We start from the raw sequence: 9,947 nt of genomic DNA on the forward strand, positions 1-9,947 counted from the left end.
GGGCAGCAGGGTCTTGATGTGTCTCATGACGAGCCGCTCGAAGCACTTCATGATGGTGGGTGTAAGTGCAACAGGACGGTAGTCGTTGAGACAGGACACAGAAGACTTCTTGGGCACGGGGACAAAGGTAGTGGCCTTGAAGCACGTGGGAACGACGGCACTGCTCAGAGAGATGTTGAAGATGTCGGTGAGAACATTTGCCAGCTGTTCAGCACATTCTCTGAGCACTCTGCCTGGGATGTTGTCTGGTCCAGCAGCTTTACGTGGGTTGACTCTGCGTAGAGTTTTCCTCACCTCAGCTGTAGTGAGACACAGCACCTGGTCGTTCGGAGGAGGGGTGGTCTTCCTCGCCGCCACGTCGTTCTGCCTGTCGAACCGAGCGTAGAAGTTGTTCAGCGCATCTGGGAGGGAGCCGTCACCATCACAGGCAGGTGATGTCGTCCTGTAGTTAGTGATGGCTTGTAAAGCCTGCCACATGCGCCGTGTCGCCGCTGTCCTTGAGGTGGTTGTGGATTCTCTGGGCGTGTGCACGCGTCGCCTCTCTGATGGCCCGAGAAAGTTCGGCCCTAGCTCTTCTAAGCGCCACCTTATCTCCCGCTTTGAAGGCAGAGTCTCGGGTCCTCCGTAGTGCACGCACTTCCGCAGTAATCCACGGTTTCTGGTTGGGTCTTGAGATGATGGTCTTGGAGACAGTGACGTCATCGGTGCACTTGTTGATGTAGCTGGACACTGATGACGTGTACTCCTCCAAGTCAGTGAAGTCGCCGTAAGTTGCAGCCTCCCTAAACATGTTCCAGTCAGTGCTCTCGAAACAGCCTTGAAGAGCAGAGATGGCTCCTGCTGGCCAGGTTTTCACCTGCTTCAGAACCGGTTTTGATCGCCTGACGAGTGGTCTGTATGCTGGAATTAGCATAACAGAGGTGTGGTCTGAGTAGCCAAGGTGGGGGCGGGGCTCTGCCCGATATGCGCCGGGGATGTTTGTGTAAACAAGATCCAACGTGTTTTCCCCTCTCGTTGCAAAGTCCACATACTGATGGAGTCTAGGAAGCACTGACTTGAGATTTGCATGGTTGAAATCTCCAGCAACAATAAACAGTCCATCCGGGTGTGTGTTTTGCACTTCACTGATCTTTGTATACAGTTCCCCTAGCGCTTCCTTAGCATTTGCGCTAGGTGGAATGTACACTCCGATAATGAAAACAGTGGTGAATTCCCGTGGTAAATAAAAAGGTCTGCATCTAACAGTCATAAACTCCACCAGCGATGAGCAATAACTAGAAACTAGCACAGAGTTCTTGCACCATTTCGCGTTGATGTAAACACACAAGCCGCCACCGCGAGTCTTACCGCACACAGCTGCGTTTCTGTCGGCACGAAACGAGGCCAGCCCGTTTAGCTGAATAGCGGCGTCCGATACTCTGTTGCTGAGCCATGTCTACGTGAAAACAAAGACATAGCAGTCTCTAACCTCACGCTGTGTAGCCTGCTGGAGTCGGATGTAATCCAGTTTATTATCCAGGGAGCAGACGTTGGATAAGATGATGGACGGGAGAGCCGGCTAGGGTTTGTTTTTAGCCTAGCACAGACTCCCGCCCGCTTGCCGCGCTTCCGCTTCCTCGCGCACCGCTTCCAATGTCCCCTCCTCCGGCCGCCGGCATCAGGCAACGCCGAGGCTTCGAGGCCTGGTTCGCGGAGCAAGCCGAGTTCACGTAGCATTTCCCGCAGCCCTTCTTGGATGTCGTTAACCGGGTTATTTATGTACGGACACCAGTTGCGACGATATCCATACATAGAGTAAAATAAAACACGTTACACACAAAACGTAAACAATGTAGCACCATTTTGGCTCCGGAGTGGCCGCTGCGTGCTACTGCTGCGCCGCCTACAATCAAGAGACACCAATTCTGAGACTGTGGTTTTCATCACCAGGTTTCATCACTGTCCAACTACAATTCACTGAACCAGCAATAAAGTCAAAAACTACACTTTATGTTTTAAAAACCGATGAACAGAGGGATCTGCACTTTGTGTTTACATCTTTTTTGTGCAATCGCTTCACTTGCCGTTTTAGCTGTTTGGTGGTTGTTGAGATGGTTTTGTGAAGTTTTAGCTGCGATTCTGACGTTTTCACATGTGTCTAATTACTTTACATAGTATGAATGGCCATACGGAGGTTTTTAACAGTAAGTAAAGTTTTAAAACGTAAGAAAATACATATAACCATCCAAAACTTCTGGATGCTTGTGGTAAGTACGAGATCAAACGAGTTAAGAATGATAAATTTTACTTATAAATGGCTTAGGGGTGGGTGGTATAAATGGTATACGGTAGAAACAATATGAATTTGGCCAACAGTAGAGGTTTTGACTATACCGCTCTATGGTGATAGTGCTTGTTGATGGTGTTGTCAAGCTGTGCCTGTTTTGGTCAAAAGCATCGCAGCTATCCTTTGCAAATTATGCCGGGTGACTGTTACGGCCCTGGGCCTCGGAGGGAGTGAGACTGCCTATTTGTGTTCATGCAAATCCGTGTGTGCCATGACTTGTGGGTGATTGGTTACTGGGAGGCCCGGGCCAGCCTTTTTTTATGCAGATCGCAGTGTGCCAGACCTCGCGGATGATTGGCTGCCTGGAGATCCCATGACCACTCCAAGACCAATTGACTGGCTGATTGTCTGCACCTGGGAGTATAAAAGGCTGAAGATCCTTCACACTATGGGGAACTGCTGCGCTGAAGTGAACATGCAGTGTCCTCCTTGTCTGCTTTGCATGTGAAGCTTGTTTGTTAAACCTGTTTGCTGTGTTGCTCTTTGTTTAAACCTGACATACAGCTGAACTTAGTTTCATTAGATTTGTGATGCTGGCTTGCCTTAGTTACCTTTAGCTTTTACTCTTGACTGTCTTTTTTTTCTTTATGTAATAATCGTTTGCCCAGTGGTCTGTTGAACAGCCCTGTCGGTTTTCTGTTTAAAGTTTGAAATTAAAACCTTTTTCTTTACTCAGTTTTGTGTTGGGGGCTTGTGTATGTTACTCCTCCCATGACGCCTAGCAGAGGGGGTTGTAACAGTGACAGTAATAGCGAAGAGATGAAGCACGTTTTGGAATATGAGTAAAGCCAAAAACTGCGCTTCCTCCACTTCTGTACCATTAATTCATTAATGCTGAATTCTCTGGCAACTGCTCTATTGCCATGTTGTTGCATTATATTAATAACTAACCTCGTATTGTGGATGAATAAAGTCAGTTGTTCTCCTGACTGAAGTTTGCTCCGTGTATAGCATCCTGCCATGCGATTGCATTTGTCTCTAACCACCAGCAACCCTCACGTTAACTTTTATCAAGTGGAAAAAAAGTTTTCATCCTCCAGCTTCACTGTGCTTATGTTGTGCTAACATAGCTGTGTCGCTAGCAGTCACATAGCACATCATTATAAACCAGCTAGCCCAACTTCAGTAACCCTGCAAATGTCACTGCTGTTTAGTTTTCTGTCTTCATTTATGTTAGAAGTGATAGCAGAGCTGTACGTTTTAATTAGTTTCAAAAATCTCTCAGTCAGAACATGGTATGTCATGCTTCGGTGGAAACTAGCGAACTAACTTCCTGCCAACCTCTAACTCCCTTAAATTTAATAAATCCTGTTTTCATGGATGCCTGGATGTTAAACTTAACTGTTACACCTGGTAAAACAGCAACGCTGATGATTTTATTACAGATGAAAGAATTTAGACAGTTTTTAACTCTCAGTGATGGCGCAGTGTTCGTTTGACTTTGGGACCTGAAGGGAACGGGGTTTAGGACCCAGATCACTCCTGACTATGTTAGCCGTAATGCTCCAACAATCCATCAAGCGGTGCGGCTTTGTAGCTTACCAAAATCATACTAAAACATTTTTTGACAGATTGCTGAGCGCCGTGTACCAGATAAAATTGGTTCGAGGTCAATAAGCACAATCAGAATTCATACATAAGGCGCACTGTGGATTTTTGAGAAAATTAAAGGATTTTAAGTTTGCCTTATGGTGCGGATAATACGTTATAAAGAAGAAAAGAATATATTGCGATATACAGGGAGTGCAGAATTATTAGGCAAATGAGTATTTTGTCCACATCATCCTCTTCATGCATGTTGTCTTACTCCAAGCTGTATAGGCTCGAAAGCTTACTACCAATTAAGCATATTAGGTGATGTGCATCTCTGTAATGAGAAGGGGTGTGGTCTAATGACATCAACACCCTATATCAGGTGTGCATAATTATTAGGCAACTTCCTTTCCTTTGGCAAAATGGGTCAAAAGAAGGACTTGACAGGCTCAGAAAAGTCAAAAATAGTGAGATATCTTGCAGAGGGATGCAGCAGTCTTAAAATTGCAAAGCTTCTGAAGCGTGATCATCAAACAATCAAGCGTTTCATTCAAAATAGTCAACAGGGTGGCAAGAAGCGTGTGGAAAAACCAAGGCGCAAAATAACTGCCCATGAACTGAGAAAAGTCAAGCGTGCAGCTGCCAAGATGCCACTTGCCACCAGTTTGGCCATATTTCAGAGCTGCAACATCACTGGAGTGCCCAAAAGCACAAGGTGTGCAATACTCAGAGACATGGCCAAGGTAAGAAAGGCTGAAAGACGACCACCATTGAACAAGACACACAAGCTGAAACGTCAAGACTGGGCCAAGAAATATCTCAAGACTGATTTTTCTAAGGTTTTATGGACTGATGAAATGAGAGTGAGTCTTGATGGGCCAGATGGATGGGCCCGTGGCTGGATTGGTAAAGGGCAGAGAGCTCCAGTCCCACTCAGACGCCAGCAAGGTGGAGGTGGAGTACTGGTTTGGGCTGGTATCATCAAAGATGAGCTTGTGGGGCCTTTTCGGGTTGAGGATGGAGTCAAGCTCAACTCCCAGTCCTACTGCCAGTTTCTGGAAGACACCTTCTTCAAGCAGTGGTACAGGAAGAAGTCTGCATCCTTCAAGAAAAACATGATTTTCATGCAGGACAATGCTCCATCACACGCGTCCAAGTACTCCACAGCGTGGCTGGCAAGAAAGGGTATAAAAGAAGAAAACCTAATGACATGGCCTCCTTGTTCACCTGATCTGAACCCCACTGAGAACCTGTGGTCCATCATCAAATGTGAGATTTACAAGGAGGGAAAATAGTACACCTCTCTGAACAGTGTCTGGGAGGCTGTGGTTGCTGCTGCACGCAATGTTGATGGTGAACAGATCAAAACACTGACAGAATCCCTGGATGGCAGGCTTTTGAGTGTCCTTGCAAAGAAAGGTGGCTATATTGGTCGCTGATTTGTTTTGGTTTTGGTTTTGAATGTCAGAAATGTATATTTGTGAATGTGGAGATGTTATATTGGTTTCACTGGTAAAAATAAATAATTGAAATGGGTATATATTTGTTTTTTGTTAAGTTGCCTAATAATTATGCACAGTAATAGTCACCTGCACACACAGATATCCCCCTAAAATAGCTAAAATTAAAAACAAACTAAAAACTACTTCCAAAAACATTCAGCTTTGATATTAATGAGTTTTTTGGGTTCACTGAGAACATGGTTGTTGTTCAATAATAAAATTATTCCTCAAAAATACAACTTGCCTAATAATTCTGCACTCCCTGTATATCCCGCACGTGCTTCAAATTATACCGCGAAATGGACTTCAGGCCATATTGCCCAGCCCTAAAATGGCTTCAAAAGCACATTCAGGCCTATGTGACTCATTCAGACACTGAGCCGTGGCTCTGTGCTACATGCACACATTTCTCCATCTCTGACATTGAAACGCCTTTCATATATAGTTTACTACTACTGAACTGTACATTTAGTCATTTTAAAGGCAGCAATTTTTATTCAGTGTTTTTGTGAAAGCCTTTTTTATCCATTTACTGCTATTAGGAAGACCACACATGAGGTTTAACCCTTTAAAGCCGGTCGGAGCAGGCACGCTCCGTTTTGCATAACTATTTTTAAATCCCTCTATCACTGCAACCACGTAAGCTAGCGGAATAATTTTTTTTGCATATGAAACCAGAAGAGTTGTACTTACATCTTATGCCATCAGCTTGTCCTAGGTCACGGTTTCCTTCCACATATGGCTTTGCAAAAATTGCATAAAAGCACTTGCAGCAACAAAAACATAATATTCCAGAAACACGCTTTGCCGATCCGATCAGCTGTTCGTAACACTTCCTACGTCCATCAGCGCGAACTATCATATGTCCGCCATGACCTGGCCGAAACCGGAAGTGACGTCATTTTGTGGAAATGTAGTTTTTTTTACCATCAGGGCCTTATGAGCCTATACTGGTGTTTTTAAAAGTTATGTTTGACTTTCTGACTTTCTGTGTCGTTTCTGGGATGCTTAGGACTCAAATTGCACTGCTGGAAATAGTTTATTTTGACGTATATGCTGTGTTTTTTGCAAATTTGCATCATGCTATTTATTTTCATTTTTCCTGCAGTATATAAAAATTGGTGTATTTCAAAAATAAAACTATGAAGACACTTAAAATAAATTTCCTGTGGTGGGAAACTATTTTGTGGAACTTTTTTGTATTGACAGTTTTGAGGGATAAGCCTCTTAAATTTCTCTAACTAGAAATATATGTCAAAAAAACAAAAACGATTTTCAATTTTTTGGTAGTTTATTGCACTTTTTTGCAATTTATGTAATTACTATGCACTTAATGCATACATATTATTAAATTTTGGGCTATAATAGTTGTATTGATGTATATCACCTTGAAATGCTCTCAAAAATGGCACTACAGCATGTAAAAATATAATATAAGCTCTGGCGGACTTGGTTCTACGGTAGGTCTTAAAGGGTTAAGGCCTGGAAAAGTTTGAAACCCTTTGTCCTCCAAAATGAAAAATGGGTGACAATAAAAATGGGTATCACTTTAGCCAGCTCCCAATTTTATGGACTCTACTCTCAGCTTCTCCTATATATCTCCTATATGAAATCTGCACTCAGCTTTGTGGTCTCCAATATCACTAAAATTCAGCCAGATGCTGCTCATTTTGCGTTTTTCACTCTTTCCTAACAGATTTGCATTTAAATACGGCTCCCCATTTCTCTGTGTACCTGGTCTCTACCACTACACTTAATGTCTATGGAACATTTTGGTCTTCTTTCACATAATGGTATGATCCCAGTCTGTCTCTTAAAGTGTTTGGCCACATGGTTTGCTCATCAGAATAAAATCTCAGCTGTGCTCACATTGATTATCAGCAAGCCTGAAAATTCATCAATAGTTGACATATGAATTATCTCAAGGGCTGGATTTGGCCCACGGGCCATATGTTTGACACCCCTGGTTTACACAGTTTGGTATTCAATGTACAAGTGAGTTAACTCTCAGCTAACTAGCAAACCAGCTAACAGCAGCCACAAGCTGCGACTGCGTCTTTCTAACAAGAGCGTCAGACACTCAGACTGGTTTGCTTTGTGGATGATGATGTATTCTCACACTGATCCTTCATGCTGATGCTGCCATCCACCCACTGCTCCTGCATTCTTCATCATCATCTCCATCAGCTCTGACAATACTCCACCTTCATCAGCTTCATGTACAGGAGCTGGATGGACAGTAATTCTTTCCATGGGTTATGGTGGGACATTGAGAGCTGAAGTCAAACAGCAGTGAGAAATGAAAGACTGTTTCTATTTAGTCTTGTGATGTGCAGCTTTGTTCAGAGCATTAAGGCCCAGCAAAGATTACTGAGGTCACAGAGTCACTGATGAAACCTGTGTGCTTATAGAAACTGAAACCAGATGAACCAGAATAGAAGGACATTAAAATGAAGTGTCAGCTACACAAAGGCAAAGCTGTTCAGTTGTTGGTGTGAGTTATTTAAATGGAGGATGGAGTCAGACTTTAAGCTGCTGGACTCAGTCACTATATCCTGTTCTCCTCATAGAATCTGGATACACAGACTCACCTGTGACACAGTGACACACAGTGTGGGCTACACACACATTAGAAAGTGGATCAGTCACACTTGTGCAATCATTTGTAGTGCTGGGAAACCATGAAGACTTTGAATCACCATTAATGGCATTTTTACAGCAGGATTCAATCATGAACTGAAAAGTAGTGTATTGTGTCCTTATTGTATTAGTACTGCAGTATGAGAAGTGCAACATTCAGTGTGCAGATGTGAAACAAATCAGGTGCTTTCTAACAGCAATGTTCCCTTTAACACAGTAGCAGTTCAAATATTTCTGTCAGTCTGAGCTGAAACATGAATCTAATCAAATCAAATATCAAATCAAAGTTCTTTGCCTCTGCCAGGACGTCAACATTTGATCTAGTTTGTTCCAAACAAAGTTCCCCTCAGAGTCCAGAGCCACCATCACAACATTATAACAGGCACCTTTGATCAACAGCAAGTGAACATTTATAAATGTGTGTTTTCAGAACAGGAACCAGCAGAACTATTTTTCTGTTATCAGGTAGCAGCACAAACGCTCATCAGCTCATTTACTGTGCAGGACTTTGAGTGTGTGAAGTGTGTGTTTGTGCTGGATTTCCTTTGGAGGATCTCAGTCAGAAACAAGGCAAAGAAAAACTCTTTCAGTCGTCCAGGTTGAGTTGACAACATGAACTGCATTTGTCTTCCTCTGACTTGACATGTTCTTCCTCCTCTGCACCGAGCCAGCTGCTAAGACTCACAAGCTCAATGATGTTTTCTGATGATACAGAAACTCTCTTCTTCTGTACAATATGAGCAGCAACAGAGAACAAGCTTTCACAGATACAGATGTTGCAGCTGTGACCAAGTACATGTGCTGCATGTTTGGAGCAGCACTCTAATGGACAGGCCTCTGTACTGATGGTGGGCTCTGCTCTGTATCCACCACACTGTTCTCAGCTGAGTCTTCCTCCTGTTCACAGTCACACTCTGATGAAGCACCAATAGGGCCAACTTTTTCTCTGGTGGCTCGGATGTTGTTGCTTCCACAGGTTTCCCTCCAACAACCCTCTGTTCCTTCAGTAAGTTGGTGACTGAGGCCCAAACTTCAGCCTCTCAGATCTGGGTAAACACCTGAGCTCCTTGAATCTGGCTCCAGTGCAGCAGCAGGTTTCACATATACAATGTTGGCATTTTGTTTGTGTGTCTCCAGGTCTGTTCTGAATGTAGACTTGAATTTGACCACGTAGGCGGGGTCATCATCTGAGCTCTCCATCACCTGAGAGAGACGACAAAACACAGAATCACAGAGCATGAAACCAACTTTTCTCCTCCCAGAAGTTCAGTCACAGACCTGCAACAGAAACAAGAATCAAAGATTCAAATGACGTAGAGCATTCATTTACTTATATACACAAACATGTCCTCTACATATTCATGCTGTATTTACACACACATACAGAGGCTGTTTGTCTCTCACACACAGACAGGACACTGAGAAATACATCATGTTAAATATACCTGCAGGGTACCTGTGTTAGCTGTGGTTGCCATAGCAACCTAGGTGTTGTGTGTGGTGAGGATGTCCCTGAGTGGCTGCTTTGAAGATCAGCTTCAAACTTTCCTTTTTGATAAAGCTTATAGTTCGAGCTGGATCAGGTGACCCTGAACCATCCCTGATGCTCTGTTTTCTTCTCGCCTCTTTTCACTCCTGATGCTTTTATATGTCACTACTGCATGTCCTTAACGTTTGTCTTCTTTCTCCTTAGTTTGTGTTTTAAGATAAGATATGATACGATAAGATAAGAAGAACTTTATTTATCCAGAGGGAAATTCTTTTGTCATACACATGCTCAGTGCAGCAAGAGAGACAGAGGAACAGAGTAGTAAGATATACAACATTTACAATAGAATACAAGTATACAGTAATATACAGTAATATACAGTAGGATAGTGCAAAATATAATATTGAATATAACTATATAATGGAATATAACTATATCCTGAAAAATAAATAGCTTA

At 43.2% G+C, this 9,947-nt stretch overlaps 1 long non-coding RNA gene across 1 annotated transcript; it reads left to right on the forward strand.

Moving 5' to 3' along the window:
• The first annotated feature begins 5,580 nt into the window (after nt 1-5,580).
• Nucleotides 5,581-9,617, forward strand: LOC112844869 (uncharacterized). Its single transcript, XR_003217624.1, has 3 exons — nt 5,581-5,919; nt 6,835-9,007; nt 9,139-9,617. It is a non-coding gene; the product is annotated as an uncharacterized LOC112844869 (long non-coding RNA).
• Nucleotides 9,618-9,947: the final 330 nt, after the last annotated feature.

Source organism: Oreochromis niloticus, unplaced genomic scaffold (genome assembly GCF_001858045.2).
Source record: "Oreochromis niloticus isolate F11D_XX unplaced genomic scaffold, O_niloticus_UMD_NMBU tig00001767_pilon, whole genome shotgun sequence".
In the NCBI taxonomy this organism is placed as follows: domain Eukaryota; kingdom Metazoa; phylum Chordata; class Actinopteri; order Cichliformes; family Cichlidae; genus Oreochromis; species Oreochromis niloticus.